A 23,900-nucleotide genomic window follows, 5' to 3' on the forward strand; every position below is an offset into this window, starting at 1 on the left:
GAAAAAGAGATTTAAAAGAATACTTCAGATTGCAATACGTTTAAAAGTTTAGCTTGACACTTACTTAGCTGTCCTGTAGCAGCTCATTAAACCCTGCTGGGTTTAATGCAGAGCCCTAAAAATATATCTGCTTCACAGCTGAGTCAAGCTTTCATTCAGATACTCCTTACAAAATCCTTTCACCTTATAAGAGTTATGCTTTCTGTCAAGAGCAATAGATTAAATCCCAAGAGAAACTCTCAGCTGGGCTGCCCACTTCTCATTTTGCCATGAAGAGGTGTCCAAACCAGCTGAGACAGAGAGCTACAGATATGTGAGCTCTTGCAAAGGATAAGAAATAACAGAGCAGCTGAGTTTATTGCAGCTTAAAGGACCATGGGACATGCTTCTAAAAGCAAGGTGCATACAGTGAGGTGAACTTGTGTGCAGCTTTGCAGAATGGCCTCTCAAGCACAAGCAAATTCACATGCTAATTCCTTATAAAGATAATTTTATGTATTTTACTGCTAATGATTGTTACAGGCAGTGGTTAATGATTTTCTCAAATGTTGTATGTATTTGTAGTGTTGTAACGATTATTAAGACAAAGTTTGGGTGTAAGGTCTACTCACTCATTATGGTCTTATGCTCCTATAGAAACAATCATAATGCTCATATAGTCCCAACTTCTCAGTCATGAAACCACATAGTAGACTGGAGATTTGAGAGAGACCAGAGATTGATGGCTCAGCAGCACAAAAGGTTTAGTCCCATTTAAAGTTGGTTTCAATGGGGGAAATTGGAACAGGTAAAATTAAATCACTCAGTGCATACTATATGGATAGTCTTATTCCAAACTAGAACACCCTTTTTCTGGCTTAATCTGTTTCACTTTCAAAATGACTTAAGCTAAACAACAACCCCCCCAGACTACTTATTTTTAATGGAATATCTATAGAGGCAGTTAGATCCCTGGGACCTCAGTGGTCACATTGGCTACACTAGTAAGTTTTCCCACAGACTACCTTTATAAACACCTTCACAAAGTATCCTATAGGCAACGTGTCCTGTACTATGTATTAATTGTAGAGAATTATCAGTATGAACTGAGCTCCCATAACTTAATAGTGATAATAAATTCCTGGTTTACCAATGAAATGCATGTCCAATTGGCACTGACTGGCTATCTGATATTGAGAGGAATTGTGGATTTCCTTCCAATTCCAAGTGAACAGTATTTGCCAGCATAATGAATAGCTTTCCTTTGTCTGCTGTCTTAGTAGATAAGTGAAAAATGGAGTGGGAAAGGACTGACTTCTGGCTCCTGGAGGGGGCACTTCTGAATCAAGATAGAAGTGCCATGTTAGGATGGAGTGAGGAAGGTTGCCATATGACCCATAGGCTTTAAACATTCACTTAGAAAAACTGCACATGCGAGGATCCCATCTGCCTTGCCCTTTCAGTTCATCTCAGAGAGATCTTCACATCTTAATACATGCTACAATTTTACTTTTCTCTAGGAGGAGGAAGAGTCACAAATATCTAGTAAACAGTATGATTTCCCAGGATGTGGTATCCAGTCACCAGCTATTAGGAGGAAGAAGAGACAGCAAATTTAAAGCTTGGTTGGCTTGAACAGGAATAACTTGTTGGACCTCAATCTTTCAGCTTCTCAGGACAGGACAAGAGGAATCAATCTGGTTCACGTGTTTCCTAAGAAAAAAAATCCCAAAATAAACCATACCAAGATAAAACAGTCTGCTGCTTGCTACTAACCAAATTCTTAAAAAAATAATAATTAATTCCTTTCTTCTTCACCTTTGCTGCTAAGCACTTCCTGAGTAATTTATGTTGTTCTCAAACTTGGGTTTACATAGCATTTAATGTCAAGAAAGTCTGATGGCAATAATCAAGAGGGTTTACCCTTGTAGCCAGTTGACCAAAATGTACCTTTTTTTCTAGATGGAAAATAAGCTTTGGGAAAGCTTAGAATATTTTGGAAGTGAAATTTGATTACTTGACAGGGTGAGATCAGAAGTGTAGCTGTCTGTCCCAGTGCAGGTGTCTGCTTTGTGGGTGAGAGAAAGCAGAAGAGAGAGGACAATGCTGGCTGCCCTCCAAACTCTTCTGTGGGGCTCAGTGGGAACCAGAGGATAAGAAAAGAGGCTGGCTTATCTATGAGCAGGCTACAGGAGTTAAGGCAGAAGGAGATGCCTCCTGACCTACCTCTTTCTCCACTGTAGCGGACCCCATGATTCTTTCTCATTGAAAGTCTTAGTGAACTGGTGCATATACATTTAAAATCCAGGTTTCAAATTAGCAAGGTTCTGTGGCTGATAAGCAATCCTTTTGCCTTTTATGTTGGCTCTTCTGCAGTAGCTATTGTTACGTTCCAAGGTATTTTTTTAAATAATGAAATAGAAACAGTCCAAACAAGCTGTGTGCAGGCACACAGTCAGCTGTCAGAATACTAGTGCAGAATTAATGTTGATATCCTCCTCAATGCATTTCAGGTCATCTGGAATAGCTCAGGAACAAGTGACACTCTACATTACTGTTAGAGAGAAGATGGAGCAGGTAGTCTCTCCTGGTACCCTTTTGTTTCTTCATTTTCTTCCACAGTGCTGAGACTAAGTGGCTCCAGCCGTGGGGATGCTAATGACTGGGATTTAATTGCAAAGGTTCTCTCACCTGTGTGTCAGCAGTGTGGATTGTTATGACCTAGCTGTTGTCAAAAGCAGACTGCAACCTGTGTGGGGGTATGTTCATAGGTCTCAGTTTAGTCTCTAGTAGAGAAGCCACTGCTTTAGGTGCTGCTAGTAGCAAACCTGATAACAAAGACAGGGACTTCATGGACATAGAAGAGAAGCAAACCTGTGGGACAGTTTTAAGACAAATTATATGGGTAGCATAAAAGCACTGTTTCTACTACTGCCCTGTGTTGTGGATTTATGAATTTCTGACATTTAATCTCCAAGGCTAGCAATATAGCTTCTTTTACAAGCAAAGTGAGTGTCAAACACCCCAAAATAGCCCAAAACATTTCTAAAGATCCACGAAGATAGGCTTGGTGCGGGGTTATCCCACTCCATTCTTCATATCCCCCTTAGGCTTCTTTGGAAACTGTAGGATAAGCCAGGGTGTTCCAAACCAAGGAAATTAAATCAATCTGTATGTTATCTCTGATCCTCATATTCCCTGCAGTTTACAGTTTTCATGGCATGGAAGTCCTCTATCTCATTTAAGTAATGTGGGGCCAGGCCACTGCCTATTCTGTTTTGCCCTTTAATGAAGGAGATTGTTTCAGAAAAAGCTTAAGTATTAATAGAGAAAAAAACCACACTACTTCTGAAAAGCAAGCTGTTAGCATGGGGAGGGCTCTATTTCATTCTTACTCCTACGCATATATGTTACACCTACAGGCAGCACATCCGACCTGGTTACAGCACAGCTGCCCATCCTTACACAGTGGTTAGAGGCAGCAGCACAAAACTGGTGGTGTCCCAGGTGATGCTTGTGCACTAACTGCACTATGACTTTAGAAGAGAAGTTGTAAACAGGTCCCCTGGCCGGTATACAGGACTTGACAGAAACAAGGAAAAGGTCAACCTAGTGGTTGTTAGGTAGATTTTAAGTCTTACTGAGAGAATACAGTTATTCCCCTTGGAAGTGAATCTCAGGCTCTGTCTAATGTGTTTCAATGGGAGATAGAAGAAAGCTAGATTTTTTTCATCATGGTATTTTAGGAGGTTGGCAAAATGAGTGTATTAAAGTCACTAGCAAATATGGAACTTGGATGACCTATTCCTGCATGGCAGGGTGTGTGTACACAGTACGACAGGCGCAGGGGCCTCCCCAGCATCTGGGTACCAGTTCTTACATTTAGATCATACCACACGCACCAGCAGTTTTTTGCCCACAGTCTTAGGTCGTAAGTGCTTTGTGGTGCAGGAGTATCATGTGCAAGTGCCAAACAACAGCAGCACAGACATGACCCCGCTCTGGAATAACTGCACAGTCACAGGAGCTCACAGACAACACACAGTAGATGGAGAGTGCCCTGTTTTCTTTTAGTCTGCCTCTTTTTCTGTTAAACAAAGTACTTGGTGAATCACAGTTTTGCTGCATGCTCCATCCAGGAAACACTGTAACACACAGTGAACTCCCCCATGGACTTGATATGAATTTTAAATATTGATTCCCCAGTCTGTAGGTTGATATTACTGCGTGCAATCCCAGGGAGTTGGTACATATCCATGTGTCACTGCATATTTTCTTTAGCTAGAGCTCTGAAAGCAAGGTAGAATCACATACTATTTGTACCACAGTTATTAGAAAGGCAGCAGATGTAATAGAGCTTAGAAAGACAATGGGGTTCCTGTGAGTCTCAGGGCACTGTAGAAACCTTCTTTGTAACCTTGCTGAAAGAAAATGCATTCCCAAAACCTTACAAAAGGGATGTACTTCTGACAATCCCTTTTTGTTTCCCATAGTGCTGAGAGAATCTTTCATAACAAAACTTAGAGCCAAAAAGATTTGTCATCGGATACAACTTTACAGTTTCAAAGCTCAAGCCATAAACACTTAAAAGATGATTCTGTGATAGTAGTCCATGCATGTATTTTTATGCGGAAGTATATGTACTACCAATGTCATCTGTTCAACTTAGGGCCCATTTTTATGTTTCACCAGCAGTTTTAAGTGGAATGTAACCAAGGGGGGAAATGAGGATTCAGTTCTGACTGTATTACCGAAATGTCATGATGTGTCCCACCAGGCAAGCCCAGGGCTTCCCAGTGCTATAGTGGAATGCTACTTAGGACTGTGACATGCAAGTGCATAAAACTGCATGTAAAAGAACTTTATATCCTTTGAGTTCAGTGGGGAGCAATTGCATGTTATTCATTACTTTAGTGAAAAATTACATTACACAGAAAAAGCTACATTAAGAGACTGTTCATTTTGCAAAACTGTGTGAGCAAAAAATTAGAAATGCCAGAATTAGGACATCCTGTGCAACCTCCTTTAGATCCCTGAGAAATTACAGCTCTATCCTTCAGCCTGTCTTATTCTACTCTCAATGTATTGGGTGATTTATGCCTTGCCCAAGGTTTTGCTAGCAAGGTCCAGTATTCTTCAGGTATGTTTTCCAGCATTTTTTAACAGACACTTCCTATCTCTGCTAGCTGGCTGCTGTCCTAGATTCCCCAGTTAGCTCTCCTTCCTTGTTCCTTACCACCTCATTATCCAGCTACTCCATCCTCCTATGGGCAATTACTGGCTCCTTCCCAAGTGTGTATCTCGGTCTCTTCCAAATCTTTATCGTAGTCTCTGCCTTCAAATGTGACGTACATCACATTTTCCACATTGGCTTTGAAAATAGTTTATGCAGACATGTACAAGACCAGTGCCTCTGTGTGTGTTGGAAATACTGTGCGGTCTCACAAAGGAGATAATGCAAGTTGCATTGCATTATCACTGGCAGCCACTGAGAGGTCACTGTGGTAGCTAATGGTAAAGACATAGGAATCCTCTGAAATTAGCAGAGGTAATTTGATAAATTAATTGCCAAAAGTTTTGTTAGTTTATTTTCCATTGCCCTTGAAGGGAATCAATATGACTCAAGCAACAGGAATTGTATTGTTTTTCATGCCTCTTTGACTTTCAAAATATGGGATTTGTGTTCATCTGTTCTTTGTCAGTGTAGGATGACATTGGTGTCTTCTTCCATCATAACACAACTTTAGTTTTTGTTTCCATTTATCCAAAAGCAACTGAACTGCAGCCTGTGAAACAGCTGTTAAGTGAATACACAATGTTAAATAGCTTTGTTTCATTAGCTGACATTAGGCTTTAAGGGTGCTGTGTTTTCATTTGCCTTCCCTGCAGCTGTTGTAGTATGTGCTGGACCATTTCACAGTGTATGCTGAATATGAGTGTATCAAATGGCAGCAAGATAGAAATTAGGCAGAGGGTAGTTTCTTCTTCTTCTTTAATTATGAATTCTGTTTTGGAAAGATAGGTCCAATCTATCTCATCTTTGGAAACAATTCTCGCAGAGCTGTACAAGATCAGTACATGCGTCCATGGCTCGGAATGACACGTGGGGCAGGAGGTGCATTATTAAGCCTGCAGCATTGCATCACTGGCCTAGTGACTGTGGGGAGATGATTGTGCTAGCTAATGATTAAATAAATTGTGAGCAGCTGTTTCTTTAGTGTGTGGAACTGCAAGAACAGAAGTGAGAGCTGCAGGCAGGAATCCAGAGTGAGCCTGTCATGACACAAGGCAGGAGGAGTAAAGGATATGCAGTATGCTCTCTGCATGTGCAGAGGAACAGAGCCTGAGAGCTGACTTTAAAGAGAATTGATTTTTTTTATTATTATTATTGACAACACTTAATTTTGTATTATTTGATTTTCCTCACAGTTTTCTTTTTTATTTTTTTTAATAGTTTGTACATGCTGAGTTTCACAATCTAAACAGTTTCACAATCTAAACTGCATCTAGCTGCAGTAAAATCTTGATCACTCTCAGGTAGCTCTTCTGCAGACCCAATGATTTCCATCTGGAAAGTCAGTAATGAATTCAGAATGCTGTAGTCAGATCTCCTGTCATTTCACTGCTTTCACAACACCCTGCTACAGAATCTTTGAAGAGTTACTACAAATATATAAACCTAAACCTACAATTCAAAATAAATGAACTGAATTCTTTTGGTGGAGTAGCATCATTGACTGTTTTAATCATGAGAAGTTGCCTTTCTAATTTGCAAAGTTTGTTAAACTTCTGTACGTGCAAAACTCAGGGCTCCTCAGAGTTTCCAAGCTGATCTTCCTTGAGACTTAACTTTTATCCACAAAACAGAGGGAGCCAGAGAAATGACAGGGCGAGTTTCCTTTCATCATACTGTCAGTATGCTGAAAACTGTCCAGGATACTTTAGTCTCTGCACCCTTTCATTTGTAAGTGTCTCTGCTGAGAGTGTCAAAAGAGATAACAAACAATGCCAGCTGTGTAGAAACTTCATTGAGGATAAACAATAGCTCAGTGAGGGTGGGGTTAAGGGCAACTAATCATTCACAGAAGTCACCAAATAAGCACATTACATCACATTCTCATAGTGCTGGGTGTGTTATTTGTTTTGAGTGAATTATCCAATAAACTTTGGCCCTGGCTGATTATGCACTTGTACATTACCATGTATGACTTATAGGTAGTCTGTGAGCTTGCCCTTTTTATCCTTTATCCTCTTTGAAGCCAGATTGTTCATATGAGTTTCAAGCTGTGATTGAACCTTTAATAAAAAGTGATGAGCAGCAGTGAAGCTCTGGGGAGCCTAGGCAACACTGCAGTCTATAGGGCAGCAAACAAACTTGGGCTCATTTAGAGAGACTCCCTGACCCTGCCTTATCCTGGTCCCTCATAAATCATGGCTGAGGTCTTTCCACCCTAGCCAAGTAGCGCTAAACTGACTTGTTATGGTGGGCTGGAACTGGCAACATAAAGTGCTGGGGACTGGACAGAAATGGAGGTCCAAGTTGGGTACTATCTGAGCTCTGGTCTGGAGGGTGGTGAGGAGCTTGAGAAGGTATCTTCAGCTCATCTCTTCCCACTCCTCATTTCTGCAGTAACATGTAAATCCTGCTCTGCTTCTTGCAGTGTGAAGGTGAAGTTGCCAAAATAAAGAAATGCTCAGAGCAAAGGCACAAACAGTGCCTCAGAAATCATGTAACTTCAGGTTCATTCAGTCCAAGTCTGTTTTCTCCTATCTGAAGCTGGCTGCAGCAGATGAGCTGATCATACACAACCACCTCAGTGTACTGTACACAATTTTCTCACATGTTTTATGAAGTGAGTGATGCACTAACAGACACAGCAGAAGTTATCCTTCCTACATAGCATGTGCCATCACCCTAACTAGACCTCAGGTCTCTTGATGCCCATGTTGTGCTTTTCCTGCAAAGCCTGGGGAAAGAGTACAGTTGTGTTTTTTGCGGAAGCATGGCCCTCCATATCTCCCCATTAATAATTTATTATGAAGTCACGCAGCCTACCGATAGTTTAAATTCATTCTTAACAGCTAATGCTTTGTAGTCTAAACTCAAGAAATAGTTGTTCTTCCCTCTTCTTTCCTGAAGGAAGCAAAACCCAAGGCTGTGTTTCCCGGCTGAAAATGGACTGACTGTAGCGAATGTTGTGTGCCAGCTAGGAAGCTGGCTCTGGCCTCTGAATTCAACAGTTCCAGCCTATCTCTGCAAAAAGATTCTTCTTCTGTCATGTATGGATTCTGACTTACATTTAATATATACAAGACCCAACTGTAAACTAACCAAACAGGGACCTTGACCATAGCACCAGTTGAAGGAGAAGCAAAGAACTCTTGAGCTCTCCACAGCATGAAGCATCATTTATGAAGGCACACTTCTATCGACTGTGTTCATTCTAAGGAAGATATCTTGATCTCAAGCTTTGTTACTGAAATTTTGGGGAAAGTTTGGGTAAATCTTGGCAGTGGCAGCTTAAAACTTTTAAATCAGTTAAGAAAGTCTGCTACTTCACAATCTTTCTTTTCCATAGTCCAAAGCAGTTGCCACAGTGATCATCCAAATATACAACACGTTGACTTCCCTTGCTGCATGATGCTTCCCAGTTGCTGCAGTCCTACCCCCTGGGCAATGTATTTCAGACAGTGGTACTCTGACTCTGTGTTCTAAGGCACCTCTGAATGCTACAGAGTTGTAAAGGCAGTATAAACTGAAACCAACATAAAGAGATCTTGTCCTCCTTGTAAATTGGTGATGTTCTTCTGGCTTCAGAGGACAGACGCTTTTTTACCTTAGTTGAGGAGTAGGTGTAGAGAGTATTAGAGTGTATTTTGAAGATTCTTAACAAACAGCCTCAGAAATTCAAATAGTAATTGCATGGGAGCTGTCAAACTGCTGTTTTTTTAAACTCCTAATAGCATAAACCCCCGTATATTTATTGTTGCATAGATAAAGATATACGTATACTTAGAAACTGGCAGGAGAGAGAATGAGAAAGAGTAGTTCTCCATTAATATTATATTAGATTTTTCTTCTTTTAAGGACACTACCTTTTCAGTGCTGGAGTGCACCTCATTTCCCAATTATTACTTTCTCCTTCCTCTCTGACAGTTGGCTTTTAAAAAAGACAATGACAACTGAATGATCTTCCACCATTTCCATGCTCTATTTTTGGAGATACTGTTTCCCTTTGCTACCCTATTTTTTTCATTTAAGCTGTGCATAGACTGATCTGTCGTTTCTTACACTTGAGAAATTTCTGCACAGTACTTAGGTCCTAATCCAAGCTTTACTTAAGCCAGTGTAAAATTTCAGTAGACTTTGGATCAGGTCCTAAACATTCTTTGCACAAGGATCCTCCCCAGGTGGGAAACCACTTATTTAAAGGTATGTCTGTGCTTTTAAAGTCTTGGTTCCCCTTTATGAAGAGCAGCTTCATAAAACTGAAATATCTGGCCAACATGTCTATGTCAAGAACATACTGTGTTTTCTTATAGTGTATTTTGATGACAGCATTGATTTTTCATTCCAGAACACTGGGCGATATTTAAGCATCAGCAGTGTGCTAGTTAACACATTGGACTTGTATATGCAGCTCAGCTTCTGAAGGAATTCTCTTATCTGCCCATTTGCCCCAGTCTATTCATTTGAATCCAGAGCCTAATGCCTTTGTGAAGTTTAAAGGATGCTTGTTTTAAAAGTACCTGAAATAAAAGGGGTTAAGTTATGCAAAAAAAAAAAAAAAAAAGGAAAAAAGAGGTTATTTCTTTAGGAAAAAATAAAATCTGCAGTATTATTGTAGGTCTGAGGAACAACAAAAAAGGATTTGCTAAACACGAGCTTAAAGCCAACCTTCAAAATGTCCTTTTACATTTAATGATCCTTTATCTTGGATCTCATAACAAACACACCAGGTTCATCATTTCAAAGAAATTATGTAATGAATGAGAATCTTTACCCATACTCTAATCTGCTTCATGGTACATAAATCAAGCAGATTGCCTATTAGACTCATGACTCTCCAAGAGCAGATGCAGCCTCACTCTAAAAGCATTGCGAAGACACGTCCTTTTGGGCAGGAACACTGTGTCCTCAGTCAAAGCCTGCGCCTATAAAAAAACCATTACAAATGGGAAAGTAATGTGCAGCAGTGAGAAACACCTAGTCACGTTCATCCTGCAGTGAGGGTTTACTGCAGGAACCTGCAGATGAAGAGTTGATTGACTCAGCAGCAGTGCACTGAGTTGCAAAGAAGCCTGAGCACACAAAAAGACTTACGATTGCTCCAACCATTTCTATTGCACGACAAATACACTTGCCTTATAACTGTGCCACATTTCACTAGATTACATGCTCTGTGGTTTGCTCGGGTTGTATGATGGTATCACTTGCTATAACCACAAACCACAGGGAATTGACTCTGTCTTCATGATTTTATTGGTTTTGTCCTAACCATACCCTTTGGCATTGCTGCCATTTCACTGAAAGGAAATGCTAAACTGGCAATATCAGGAGAGCAAACTCTTATTTCAAAATATAAACAAATGCTTATTCCCAAACTCTTTTAAAGGCACATCTCTACAGGCAACTCTCTTGTCTCCTGTAAACCTCCTTGTGAATGCAACATAGGCAGCCCCATCCTGTCCTCCCCAGTGGTGGCATAGAACTGAAATACTACATGCTTTGTTAGAGGCCATGGGCCAGCTAGCCCTTCCAGCTAGCAGACTTAAATGTGCTTGTGGTTGTTAAGGAATGAAGCCTAGTATTTGCTCAGCCTGTTATTTAACTTTGATTGTGTAGTTGAAGCACATGATAAAGATACCACCCTGTGAGATGAGTTGGCCAGGAGACATCCTCACAGTTGGCTAATTTACGTGGTATAGAACTGAGAAGATCTGAGGATCAAAATACCCTGTGCTTATTATAGGCCTCTCTAGAAGAGAAGAATAATGTCGCTGGATTACAGTGAGAGTAGCTGATTTCATTCCTCCACTTTCTCCCTTTACCCAGAGGTAATGGCTTTCACTTGTCCAGTTTTTCAGTTTTGATGTCCCTTTAGGACACCGCATGTACCCAGGCAGCTGGAAAAGGAGCTTTCAATTCATTATTTCAGTGGTTATGGCCAGAATCTCCTAGCACTTGAAAGCAATATTATATTGTCAAATAATATTGACAATCTGTAGGACAGCAGTACTTTTTAAAGACAGCTAGTTCTTAATTATGTGTGATAGAGGAAGTCAAGGAAGATCCAACTAATAGACTAATTGTGTTTATACACATATAACAGGTTATGCTGGGGAGCATACTGGAAGAATACCGAGGTGGTGCAGCAGGGAGCCAGCTCAGTTTGTCCAGAGTGATGCTGCACATTAGTGCATAAGCTCTGCTTGTCTCAGGCTTTTCTCGGAGTCATTCCAGTACCTGCAGCCTGTCCTCTTCAGGGAGGTACCTACGGCAGAGCTACTCACACTAGCACTGAGTGATGCCAGCTCAGGTTTGTTTAGACAAAACTGCTTGGTCTCAGCTTTTGGCACAGTTATGTTTTTTCTAGAGAAAGCAGCATAGTTTCATTCAGTGTAGCTTCCTTCCTGGAGGCTGCCCTCCAAAGAACCAGAAGCTGCTTGGATTTCACATGGTTCAACTTGTCCATGCAGGAAAGGGGGAGCTGGCTGTAATGCTGTTTCTTTTGGCAGGAATAACACCCAGTCTCATTGCAAGCATGAAAATGCATTGCCATTTCTTAGTTAGATCTGTTTTGTGGAAGAACAGAAAACCTCAGTTTCAAGTGCTATCTATCTTGCACATTTTAATAGTGCTGAGATTACTTCTAAATGATGGAGGAATGGGCTGAACAGAGGTACATGGGGGTGATTTGTTCCAGGCAGTCGTGGAATCACTAGCTTGATTAGTTTTTGTGTCATCCAACCACACTACTTCAATAAATTAGAGCATTTTTACGGCTGAATTGAGTACCGTGGTGCTTATTCCACTTGTGCCATATAGATAGTTCCATATATATCTCTTGCCAAGTAGGTAGTAAACAAAAGCTATGAATATCTACACACAGCTGGAATAGCTCTGTGTCCCCATGGTAATTTGTGACCAAAATAACAAGGTATGTTGTATACTAATGCTATGGAATATATTTGGCTCTTCTGAAAGGGCGGGCATCCTCTGAGATTTTGCATCCATACACACACTCTCTCACACTCAGATGCTCTCCCTCTCTGCGGGGTTGCACAAAGAGATGTGAAGAACATAAATCTCATTCCAAGAATCTCCTGCTATAAAGAAATCCTTGACTAGAAACAAGCTTGTATATAGTGCCTTTTCAAAGCAGCAGAGTTCATATTTCAACTAGATAAATTAATCACAGACTAGATTCTTGTTTGACCCTCCTCTGTTTGCAAATTTAATTAAAAAAAAGGCAAGAGGATCACTCAAAGTCTTTTTCTCCTAAAATTTAGCAGACAGCTTGAGAACCTGGAAGAAATAGGTGAACATTGCTTCTAATTTGGTCCAAATTTCAGAGTTGCTTTAATCTCAATGAAAATGCATCCATTTTTAGTCCTGCTGAATCTCTTGATAGGTATTGTTAAATACTGAGTTTCTACCATTGGCACCTATCTTCTATGAATGTACCAGTCCCTATTTTTATGCAATTATTGCTGTATGAACAAGTGTCTGCCCATTTTTGCTTTAAATCTAATGATTGCCCAGTTATGGAGAAACTAATGAGTGTAGAAGGCTCCCCAGGGATCCCCATCTCTGCACCACCAGTGGGACAGGGCTCTGTTGGGAAAGGAGGAAAGTGGGATTGACAACCCTTCCGCCTCTCTATTAAATAGAGTGGAAGGCTGCAGCTGTGTGACCTGTTAACCTCATTATTTTTTGGAAGTTCAGCATTTATTTAGTAAACAAAGGCAGGATGAAACCTTCAGCTGGTATAAACCAGCATACCTCTGTTGTCAGAAATGAACCTTGCCAGATTACTCCATCAAAAGAATTGACCTGAAGTCATGGGAATTTGTTACTGGAATATAGGTCCAATATCTTTGGACTGTATTCCTTCTGCTGAAAACTCACTTTAAGTTTGGTGATCCTCCAGAGACATCTGCAAAGACTGTTTTTTAATTAGATTGAAATCAGGTAGACAGGAAAAAATCACTGGAGCTGGCTGGAACTCCAGCAAGACCTTATTTAGAGGAAAGGTTGAAGAGAGAGGGAGAAGGAGACTGTGAAATGAATGATCGGAGCCAAGCTGTTTTGTTTAATTTCTGTGGGTTTTTTAATCATTGGTATTACTATTACTGTGAAGCAACACAAAGACTTAAGGCAGTTCACGCAGTCACTTTAAAGGAGAGGTAGAGTTGGCAGACACCGCATACGGAAAACCACCTCCACTCATAAGGCAAGAGGTGCACAGTGGCTATGAGCAGATGGGCTCCTGAGAAGAACGGCATATCAGCCTTGGAAAGCTTCTAAAAGCTGGCTCAAGACACATGGTCTTTGCGTGTTGATACCTCCACGTTACCTAACTAAGCAGTGACTAGCTTCTTAGACAGTTTCCTTTTCCATACCCTCTGTGCCCATATGTGCAGAGATGATATCTGTTCTGGCTACAACATCCGCATCAAAGTGCCTTCTGCTCTGGCCACAAGATCCTTGGAGCAGAGAGCCTTCTGCCTGGTGATGAGGTTAGTTATAAGAGCTAGTGCATTGACTTTGCTGAGTACACCTGTTTGGGGTGTTCTCAAACTCAGTGTTGACTTTTTTTCTTGCATAAGAAGGTGATTTAGCAGGGAGCCAAAAGCTCAGTTACTCAACATACTGAAGGAGCACCTAAAAATTACATGAGTGCAGCATGTTAAGAACTTCAAATCTTGTACTTAAAGATAACTTGTGTTTACTATACTAGGTAACAAGCAAGAGGAATAGCAAGGAAATACATGAAGTATACCCAGAGCTTTTGTTGTGTTTGCAAGGAGAGTGAAAGCACAGCACTAGCATCTTCTTTATTGAGGTTTAAGATTGCCACCTAGTTTTCCTAAGATTGCCTTAAGCTTGATCAGTCCTACTTTTAAATTGGTATTTCTAGACTAAACAGTGCTTCACATTTTATTATCAGGATCATTTTCTCTGTTTGATTGTCTTTGGGTGAAAACTGTTGGGTTTACATGATAAAGATAACAAAGTGGCTGGATTGAAACATAATGATGCTGCGATTTATAGTTAGTCTTCTTTCATTTAACCTTAGTCATAAAAAACCTTACATGTCTGGGCTCTATCAGTAGCCAGTGAAGAGTGGTTCTTCCAGAAGATGATTCATCCTCTCCAAAATCAGGTGTCTAGGACTGACAGGATAATTTTCCCATTGGAGGTATCTTTCTCTACATATACATTAAGGGAATCTATATAACAAACTTAGACAGCATGCCTGCTTTTCAGATGGTTACATATTTGTGAGAAAGGTGTGCTGAAAGGTATTTGGTTACAGTCCTTCCTTGTGGCTTTTCTACTATAGTCAAGGCTTTGGACCCAACTAGAGCTCTAATAAGATTGCAGCAAAATTGACAGAAGTAGATAGTAAAGATAATTTAATTCCCAAGGAAAACAAAACCAAAGCAATGTGATAGCTGTATGCACTGTGGTATAATTTTGCCCTCCATCGAGAAATGTGGGTGTTTTTAACAAAAATGGAACTGAGCTATATGATTTCTGACAATATTATAAATTGCAGAATGAGATGCCTTGGACAAAACACATAGTGAGTTTAAGAAACTTCTAAAGATAAGGATAAAATCCAATCATCCAGAATTCACAGACTGGCCCCAACAGTACAAGTAGATGTAATTTGTGTAATGAACCCATGCTCATTCACATCTTTCTACAATTTTGTATCAAGTCGTGTGCCCCAACCTTCTCTTCTGAAAGGCCCTGTATAAAAGACCCAGCCTTGCAATGAAGTGTGCACTGAGTGATGCATGTGTGGATGAAAGGGAGCAGAGATGTCTTAATGCAGATGGACGTCTGTCTCTGCTACAGAGATGCTGATTGATTGGGATCTGAGCTATCACGCAGCACATTTTTGGATCTTGTGTGAGTCTCTGAAAGATGTGGCTTCACACTGGGTTTTCTGAGATGACAAATTATAACTGTGAAGTGTTATCGTCCACATCCCATTTATTACATTGACTTCTTGGCACCTGGAGTTTTAGTAAAGTATTCTGATTTCTCCCTTTTTATCTGTAATTAAAAATGGAACAACCCACCTTCTAAATGTACTACTTTGAAACTACCCCTGTAAAAAACTTTGTTGTCATTAATAGAAAGTCTCATTTACTAAGCCAGCAGAATAATTAAGCTGATCCATATAGTAAGACGATGTTTCCATCTTCTTTCTGAGTCATCCCAGATATAGAAGAATAGCACAAGTGGCTATTTTTGTCCTTTTATTATGGGTGTAAGCCAGTTTACCAGGACCATGTTGTTTCCCTCAGATGACCACCTAATCCCTCTGATTATACCATGTGCAAAAATGGGGTAAATGACAGACAAATTGATAATGTGAAAATATATCCTGGGAGTTGGAACCCTTTAAAATCAAACAGTTAAATGGTAGCACCCTTTCTGAATGAGGATGCTTTTCTGACTCAGAGAAAGACATTTTATGAAGTTCTGATTAGCCTCTCCAGCAGGTCTGTGAGCTCATTTGCCTGGGGACAATTAGCTGCAGTTGCTGCGGCTGGAGAGAATCACAGCACAGCCTGTATTCCCACACACAGTCAGTAGGTCACATAAGCAGAGCTCAGAGTATTGACTGCCCCTGCTGCATTTTCCAGAGGTGGGATACAACGTTGTGTCAGAATTTGTATGTTTTCATTTTAATCACTAGCCATACCAGACCTCCTCCCCCAAAAATACGATTCTAGGAGAATGGTGGCATTACCCCAGAGTAATCACTCTGGCTTTAGAAGTGCATTCATTATTCCAGAGCAAAAGCACCTCTTGTCCGGCTGCAGCATCAGCACAGCGAGTTATTTTGGTCAGTATCCCACACTGAAAAGCTTTGCATCATATGGGTCTCTACTGATTACAGATAACCCTGAGCTGAAATTAACTTGGTCCTGTGGATGAGAATGAGGTATCCTTTTGCTGCCCTCTTTCTTCTGCTTGCAAAAATATCTCCTGCATGTGTTTAGTCGCTTCCACCTTCATCCAAAGAACTCAACACTTCAAAATGAGGTGATATACTTAAAATCAGATTATTTATTTCAGAATCAGACAGTGAATCAGAAAGATTCAGTCTAGTCAAAGCTTCTTGAATCTATAGCCTTACTAAATCTCAGCATATAGCAGGTTTGCTTTTTTTTCAGGCAGTTCTTAAAGGTGGTTTCAGGGACATACAGAAATGATCTGCTCAGAATATTGGTCCCAGGAGATTTATTCCTAAAATAGATCTCCTGGTTTAACAGGTAAAGATAATCATGTTTGCTTTCATTGTACATAATGGAATTTATATTCCATCAAAGAAATACTTATTCTTCCTAGATATGTGTTTAAGATTGCTGTGTTAATAAATAAAAAATATACCGTTTTAATGACTATATTACTTTGAAATATAGAGATCCAAAATATCAGTGGGCTGTCTTTATATTCCCCCATGATACTGCAATTTTAAGGACTAATGCAATTTGACATTAGGAGCATAAGGAGAACAGACAATATTAACATAAAATGAGAATCATCAGAGACATTTTTTCAGGCAGCAGTTCTTATTCAAACCACTTTTTATTTAATCTCACAATGCCAGTACTTGAGAGCTGTTTATTTAGCTTCTGGTAAACTTCTTAAGCAACGATTAATTTACTACTTGGGATTTAAAATTAGTAAAACAGAGAAAATAATATCTGAAGGAAACTATACATTTTGACACTGGAAAAGGATTAGCAGCTGGTGTCTTAATGATCTGTACTGGCAGATGTATTCTTTGCTGGTTTTATTAATGGTCTGGAAAACTGAATGAGCAGTGAGGTAAGAAATTTTACAGATGACACAAAATGGTTGAAGGCCACTGAGGAGTAGGGATGGCTATGAAAACTTCTAGAATACTCTAGGAAAGCAAGGTGAGATAGAAATATGAGAGCAAGCAGAATCTGCTGTTTTAAATAAATACAAAATAATCAGAGTTGGGGAAAAAAGGAAACAAACCTAAATGACAGCTACTATTAAAAGCTGAAAATTACTCAGAACGAAACAGTGGGTCATCATTGGTGACAGTGAAAATCCCTACCTCAAACGCAGAGTCATCCAAAATTGTGTGAGTATTGCACAGCCCAGGATGGAAAACAGGCTCTGCAAGTATTACAACACTGCTTTACAAATCAAGCATACTGGCATATCCAAAATACTGTGCTATTTCTTAGTTATTCTTTTCTTGAAAGTATTTTTCAGAAAAAGTCTAGAAATGGAATATTTAAATGACTTGATAAAAGTGTTCACAGAAAGAAACTGAAAATACTAGAGCTGTCATGTAGACATGAATAAAAGGAAAAACACACCAAAGAGGGGGTAACTTTTTTCCTTCATCCTATTCTTTCTTTATAAGAAGAATAAAAGGAATTTAATTAAACTGAACATTTAAAACAGATCAAAGAGGACTCTCATCCACAATGTAGAGTTAATGATGAGATCTTCTTACTATAAGGTATAATTGAGCTCAGGACTCATCCTGTGGGGAGGCTGCTCCATAAACTCCCACTTCTGCCTTGGTTTCCTCTTCTCTGGGAACTTTGGGTCCTGTCCATTCTCAGTGGCTGGGTATTGACCTAGGTGAATCATTCCCAGCAACTAACATCGCACTATTCCTAAGTTCAACATCAGCCCTTATGCCTTACACTGAGAAATATTTATGCTCCTTTGATTTATGCTGATGATAGGTTCATTTACAGCTAAAAATACTGCCACTCGGCAGGGAATTCTGACAGACAAACTGCTGGGGCAGCACCTGCCAACACAGTTTCCTTAGATCACTCTAGGTAGCTGGTCCTGAACATAAGCAGCCAGGGGGCCCAAATTATTATAACTGTTATTTTCACTTCCCTTCTGTGGATTTCAGGCTTCAAGAGTGTGATTAACTAAGTCTCTCAACAACCCTTATGTCCTAGGTATTATTAGACGGATGTCTAATTTAACCTTTTCAATGTCACAGTGTAGACAGCCTAGTTCTGCCAGTGATACATCTCTGAGTTTCTGTTGAAAACTAAGCTGCTTCTTTTGCCACTACCACATCCTTCCATAGCAAAGTCTCTTTCTCACTCCTGTATGAACTTCCAGTCATGGCACTGCAACTGTTACAGGCATACAAAACCATCTTGCAGTCTCGCATCATACTTGGCATGCCAGTGACTCTTGGCTGTTTTTACAAATGTGTCAACTCACCTGTGTCTTACATACCATCTTCTAAGTAAACTAACAATTCCAGCTGGGTTGAACAAAGTGTAAGAAAGAGATTTGGCAATTATGTGACTTAACGTCATCTTAAACCTTAAAACTGCCTTATGGAAACCCCACTCTCTTAGACAGAGAACACAGCATTTTCTGGGTTTTTTCACAGTATTTTTAAGAAAGAACACTATATAGTTTATCTAAGTATGGCTTAAGCTGCCATATAAGCCAGTGGAAGATACTACTGATCTTGACAGCCTCTATATTTTGGTTCTTAATAAGGGCTTTAGCATTAATAGCATCACTAAAATTACTTCATAGTAAGTCTTACGAGCTGCTCTCAAACCAACCACTGGAGTGGAAGCTGCTCATGTATTCGAACAGGTAGGCAAAACTGGTCAGTGGGGTGCTCCTTGAGGTCAGCAAAAGGTAACAACCAGATTAGCTGAGTCATAATGGCCAACCACAGCTCTATCATAGAATCATAAAATCACAGAATCATAGAACAGTTTGGGTTGGAAGGGACCTTAAACATCATTCAGTTCCACCCCCCCTGCCATGGGCAGAGGCACCATTCAAAGCAATATTTTTTAGATCCCAGCTTCCTGCAAACCTTGGAGTGCTGAGATCCCAAAGGCCTTTTGATTTCACTCATTATGAGAACGTTACAAAATCTAAACCCCAACTCTAAATGCCTAGGTTTTTCTCCAGAAAGCTGTGATTCATCCTCAGTCTTCTGCCAGCAAGGAAAACTCGCTCCAGTTCTTTCTGCCAGTCTTTGCAGATTTTTATTTGTTTCTCACAGACTTTACTAAACCAGAGCCTTAGCTTTGAGCATCTTCTCTGGATTACGAAATTGCTCCCTTACATAAATGACAGGGAATAGCTGCCCTGCAGGAGGCTATAGAAACATGTGGTATTTGCCACCAAGAGAAATGCCACCAGAAGGAGTGCCTGTGCTTCTCCTAAGTGGCAACCGATGAGGACAGTTTTCATGGCTTTCAGTCTGCACCCCCAGAGGTGTGTTGCTGACCTCACTGATTTTGACATTCCAGGGAACATATAGCAGCAACAAAGAAGCTCAAAGCTTTCAACTGATGACCCTGGAATGTGAGGAAAAAGTCAGCTGAAGTCATATAGGTGGAGCAAAAACAATTCCCATTTCCTGCCTCTGAAATCCAGCTTTCTCCTTGGCAGCTTGCATCTGAATCTCTCCCCAGCATTAACCACTGCAGTGCCATTCAGGTGACCTGATCTCATCTTTTAATGAGTAATGTTGAGAAATATGTGTGAATAGGCAATTCTGGAGGTTTTCCTCCAAAATCTATATGTGTATTGCATCAGATGAGCTCTCTCCTCCTTGCCAGGCAGGCTGTCCACCCCAGTTCTGCAGAAGCAATGCTTCTTTCAGATAATATGACAGTGCAGCAGCTTTGAGCCAAAGAGCTTAACTTCTTATTGCTATTTATTTGCAAAAACAAAGTCAAGCTTCTTATGTGGATTTTGAGAAGTGCCTTTAAATCCTGTGTCTAACATATGTGCAGCTAAGAACAGGAAAAGACCTGGGAACAGTGAGGTTTACACCAAAACCTATAGAGAAACTTAAAGCAGTTTTGAAAGCAGCTTTAACTAATAGCCAAAAAAAATCTACTACACTACAATGACACAGAGGGAGGTGTACAATTACCTATAAGCCAGGGAGGAATAGCCCATCTCTTATCTCTATAGCCATGCCTGTCTGCAAGTATTTTTTTTGCACTGCATTTGTAGCTTTGCATTTGTTAGCTTTCCTTCCCTTTTGTTTTGCCAGGCTGTTACTGCTGCATAAAAGTCTCAAGTACTTTTTGGTTTGTGATTATGATATAATGTTGTTGTTATGTTATTTTTCCTTATGCTGTCTTAACCAGAGGGATCTTTTAGCTTCTACCAGAACTCACAGTTTTTACAGTAAGCCATGTGGTCACGAAACAGAGCAAGGACCATGAGGCTTCAGTTACTAGTGGTGGTGGTAGGGTACTCAATACCTGAAGGGAACAGACAGCACATGGTAGAAGATCTTAAATCACAGAATGGTTTTGGTTGGAAGGGATCTTAACGACCATCCAGTTCCAACCCCCTAGCATGGACATGGACACCTTCCACTAGAGCAGGTTGCTCAAAGTCCTGTCCAACCTGGCCTTGAACACTGCCAGGGATGGGGCAGCTGCAGCTCCTCTGGGCAACCTGTGCCAGTGCCTCACCACCCTCACAGGGAAGAATTTTTTCCTAATATCTAATCTAAATCTCCCCTCTGTCAGTTTAAAGCCATTTCCCACTGTTCTGTGAAGCTTGGCAAGCCTATGACTGAAGATGTTCTTCCCCTTCTCTGACAGATGGACCACAGCAGACCCAGTTTCTCAAAGAGAGTCCCATGGTCTAAGTAGCCAAAGCCTGGCTGTACTACCAATCCTGGCCCTTTCAAATGCCTTCCCTTTGACCAGGAGGATTGATGAAAAAGCTACATTGCTCCAGATCCCTTTACTGTGCCACTCAGGGCTCTGTAATAATCCTTGATACACCTCAGACTGCTCCTCTCTGGTGCCCCCATGAAGCAACAGCAGCAGATAATAGTTAATGAGCTTGCAGGAGGGTTAGGGTTAGGGTTAGGGTCTACAGGCTTGGTAGTGTCTCCATTATACCCTGATATGAGCCCTTGGTAAGCAGCACACCCCTCTAGAGAGCACATCAGGTCAGCAAAGGGGTGCCTCTCTGCCTCCTACTAGCATCACCCATCACCTTAGTTGTTCTGGTTGTTACACAGCCAGCAGAACAGGCTGCCTTACCCAGCTCCAGCACCTCTCCTGATGTGACAGGTCTTTCATCTTCAGTCTGCAGAGCGGTGAAGCTGTTCTGCAAGAGCACCTCAGGCTTTGGGGGAAGTCTTCCCCCCCTGCTGGTCCTTGGTGCTGCAAGCTTCCATTCTTCTGCATTATTGCACCCCCTTCCTTCTGTACGCACCACTAGGGGAGTTTCTGGCTGTTTGGCCATGGCCTGTGGGTCCACTGCAGACTGTGCTTGGAACTTTCTCAGTCTCCTTGATGTTACAAAGCCCTCTCAGTGTCTCCTGCAGCCCAGACACCCACTGCAGGAGGTCCTCTAGGTGGGCACATGGACTGCAAGCAAGTCTGTTGCCTGCCCTTTTCCCAGGACAAAGCTCTAGGCTCTTCCTGCAGCCTGAGGTCTGCACTGCAGCCTCCCCCTTCAGCAGATGCCTCCACCCAGACACAAGTTAACTCCTTCAAAACAGCCCCTAATGCCATTTTACACCCCGTGCTCATCCAAAGGATGACGGGTGGTGTAGTAACCTGTCTTTTACAACTGCTGAGTCTCCTCACCTCTTACTCTGGCTGTGTCAAGAACAGCAACCACCAGCTTTGCACTGCAGCACCTTCACTGAGGGCAGCCTTTGGTAAAAGGGAGCTGTACCTCCTTGTGAGGTCCCTCTCATGGGCCAGTTAGACAATGTAGCAGCATATGCCCCTCTTTCTTCACTCTCCCAGCTGCAGCACCATGCCATGATTGCTAGTGCAAACTATTCTGCAGGCTTGACTGATAACATGCTTATGTGTTATTTCTGTGTCAGCCACCACCACCCCTTTTCTGATATGCACAGGGATATATCAGTATAAGGAGGGAAAAGGAATTGTTTAGGGTGGGACAAAGAGTAACTAGGGGCAATGGGAGGAAACAGAGCAGAGAAATGTCTAGGCTGACTATCAAGAAAAACATCCTAACACTGAAGCCCAAAAAGGCTGTTTAATGATCTCCCAAAGGAAGTAGTGGGAACCTTTATCAATGACTCATTTCAAGCCGTGAAGGACAAAGCTATGAGTGTGGGGAATAGTCATGTGTTGGCAGGGCATGAAGGGTCTTTCCCATTCCTCCTTGCTGACTCTGTGCCCTCACCCTTCTGAAAGAAACAGGGTTTGAAAACACAATGCGAGCAGTGGTTTCCTAACACACACACACACACACACACACAAAACCAACATCCTTAAGTGATCCTTTGAGATTGGGAGCCTGGGAAATGCTTTTTAAATTAGCCTCTATAACATGACAGATGATAACAAGTTTTAGAGTAATTTTTTACTTCTTTGTCAGCCGCACCGCCAGTGTGTGTCTATCCTGGCAGCATCTTTCTTGCAAATTAATGAAACATCAAGGCTGCACTGCCAGCCAGATTGGAGTCATGTATTTCCAGGAGACAGCCTGAACTGGCACATCCTCAGCTGCTACAAATCAATTAAGTTCCCTTGATTTCAGCGCAGAGGGTCACCAACATACAGCTGCTGAGGATGTGGCCCATTTCATGTTGGAACAGAAATATTGCTTTCATTTTACTGAGAGCTGGAATATTTAAAATTTAATTGCTGTTAAAATTTAAAATCCCTATTTAATTTAACATTCCTTTTGCAGTTTCTTTTAGTGACAGTGTCTAATGCCATTTCTGCTCTAAGATGTTGAGACCATACGTTTCCCCGAGACCACTACTTCAGGGTTTGCAGGGATACGGTGTCATTTGGTCAGCAGGCATGATCTGCCCTTGGATATTTTGCTGACCCCAGTTCCTTGTTCCTGTGTGTTTAATAACTGTACTAAGAATAAATAGCATTAAATGTTAGCCAAGGCTTACCACATTGCCCGAATCCCTGGAAAGCAGTGGCATGCCTCAGTGCTGGCAGGGAGTGGAAACAGGACAGAAAAAGACCCCCTTGCCTATGGAAAAGCATTGGCAGTGGCTTTGAGGCTCAAACTGCTGCAAAGACAAATCTTGCTTCTTGCCAGCATGCCCCAGCTCTGCGTGCATAGTGCGTGTGCTTGAGGCTTCAGTTTGGGAAGCAGGGATTCTCCCAGCTCCTTAGACTTTGGGCCTGCAGGACACATTGAAGAGCTGTTGCAATGCTTATATTTGTAGGGATTTTGACCACAGCTGTGAAGAGAAGCCTGATGTCTGACCATGCAGACCCTGGCAAGCCCTGGTGCATCTTGCTGTGTCTCAAATTGTGTGTCTTAGTAAAAGTTCCTTTATGCCATTTGGTCCCCAGTTAGTTGGATACTAGGGCTAGTATCAGTGAAGAAGAAAATCCTCACCTCTCTCAGCCCATGGCTGTGAGGGAAGGGGCTGTCCTGGTGAGTTACAGAAAAAAAGAATAGAGAAGAGGCAATGGTATCCAGAGACAGCGAGTAAGGAAAGGAGACTAGGGCTTAAAGCAACCAAGAGAAATGAGGGTTAAAGAGATCTTGAAGGGGCTGGGGATGTGTTGGGAGACCAGGGAGGCTCTAGCACCTGTGTGTGTCCCCTGCAGCTATGCCCATACCCATAGGGAGAGCTGCACCCCAGCAGGCAGCGCCCCATTCCAGCTGGGGCCACATCTGTTCAGTTTGGTGC

The sequence above is a fragment of the Neopsephotus bourkii genome, unplaced genomic scaffold (genome assembly GCF_033783945.1).
Source record: "Neopsephotus bourkii isolate Nb327-2 ecotype Australia unplaced genomic scaffold, CSIRO-AGI_Nbou_v1 NB_107, whole genome shotgun sequence".
NCBI classification, from domain to species: domain Eukaryota; kingdom Metazoa; phylum Chordata; class Aves; order Psittaciformes; family Psittacidae; genus Neopsephotus; species Neopsephotus bourkii.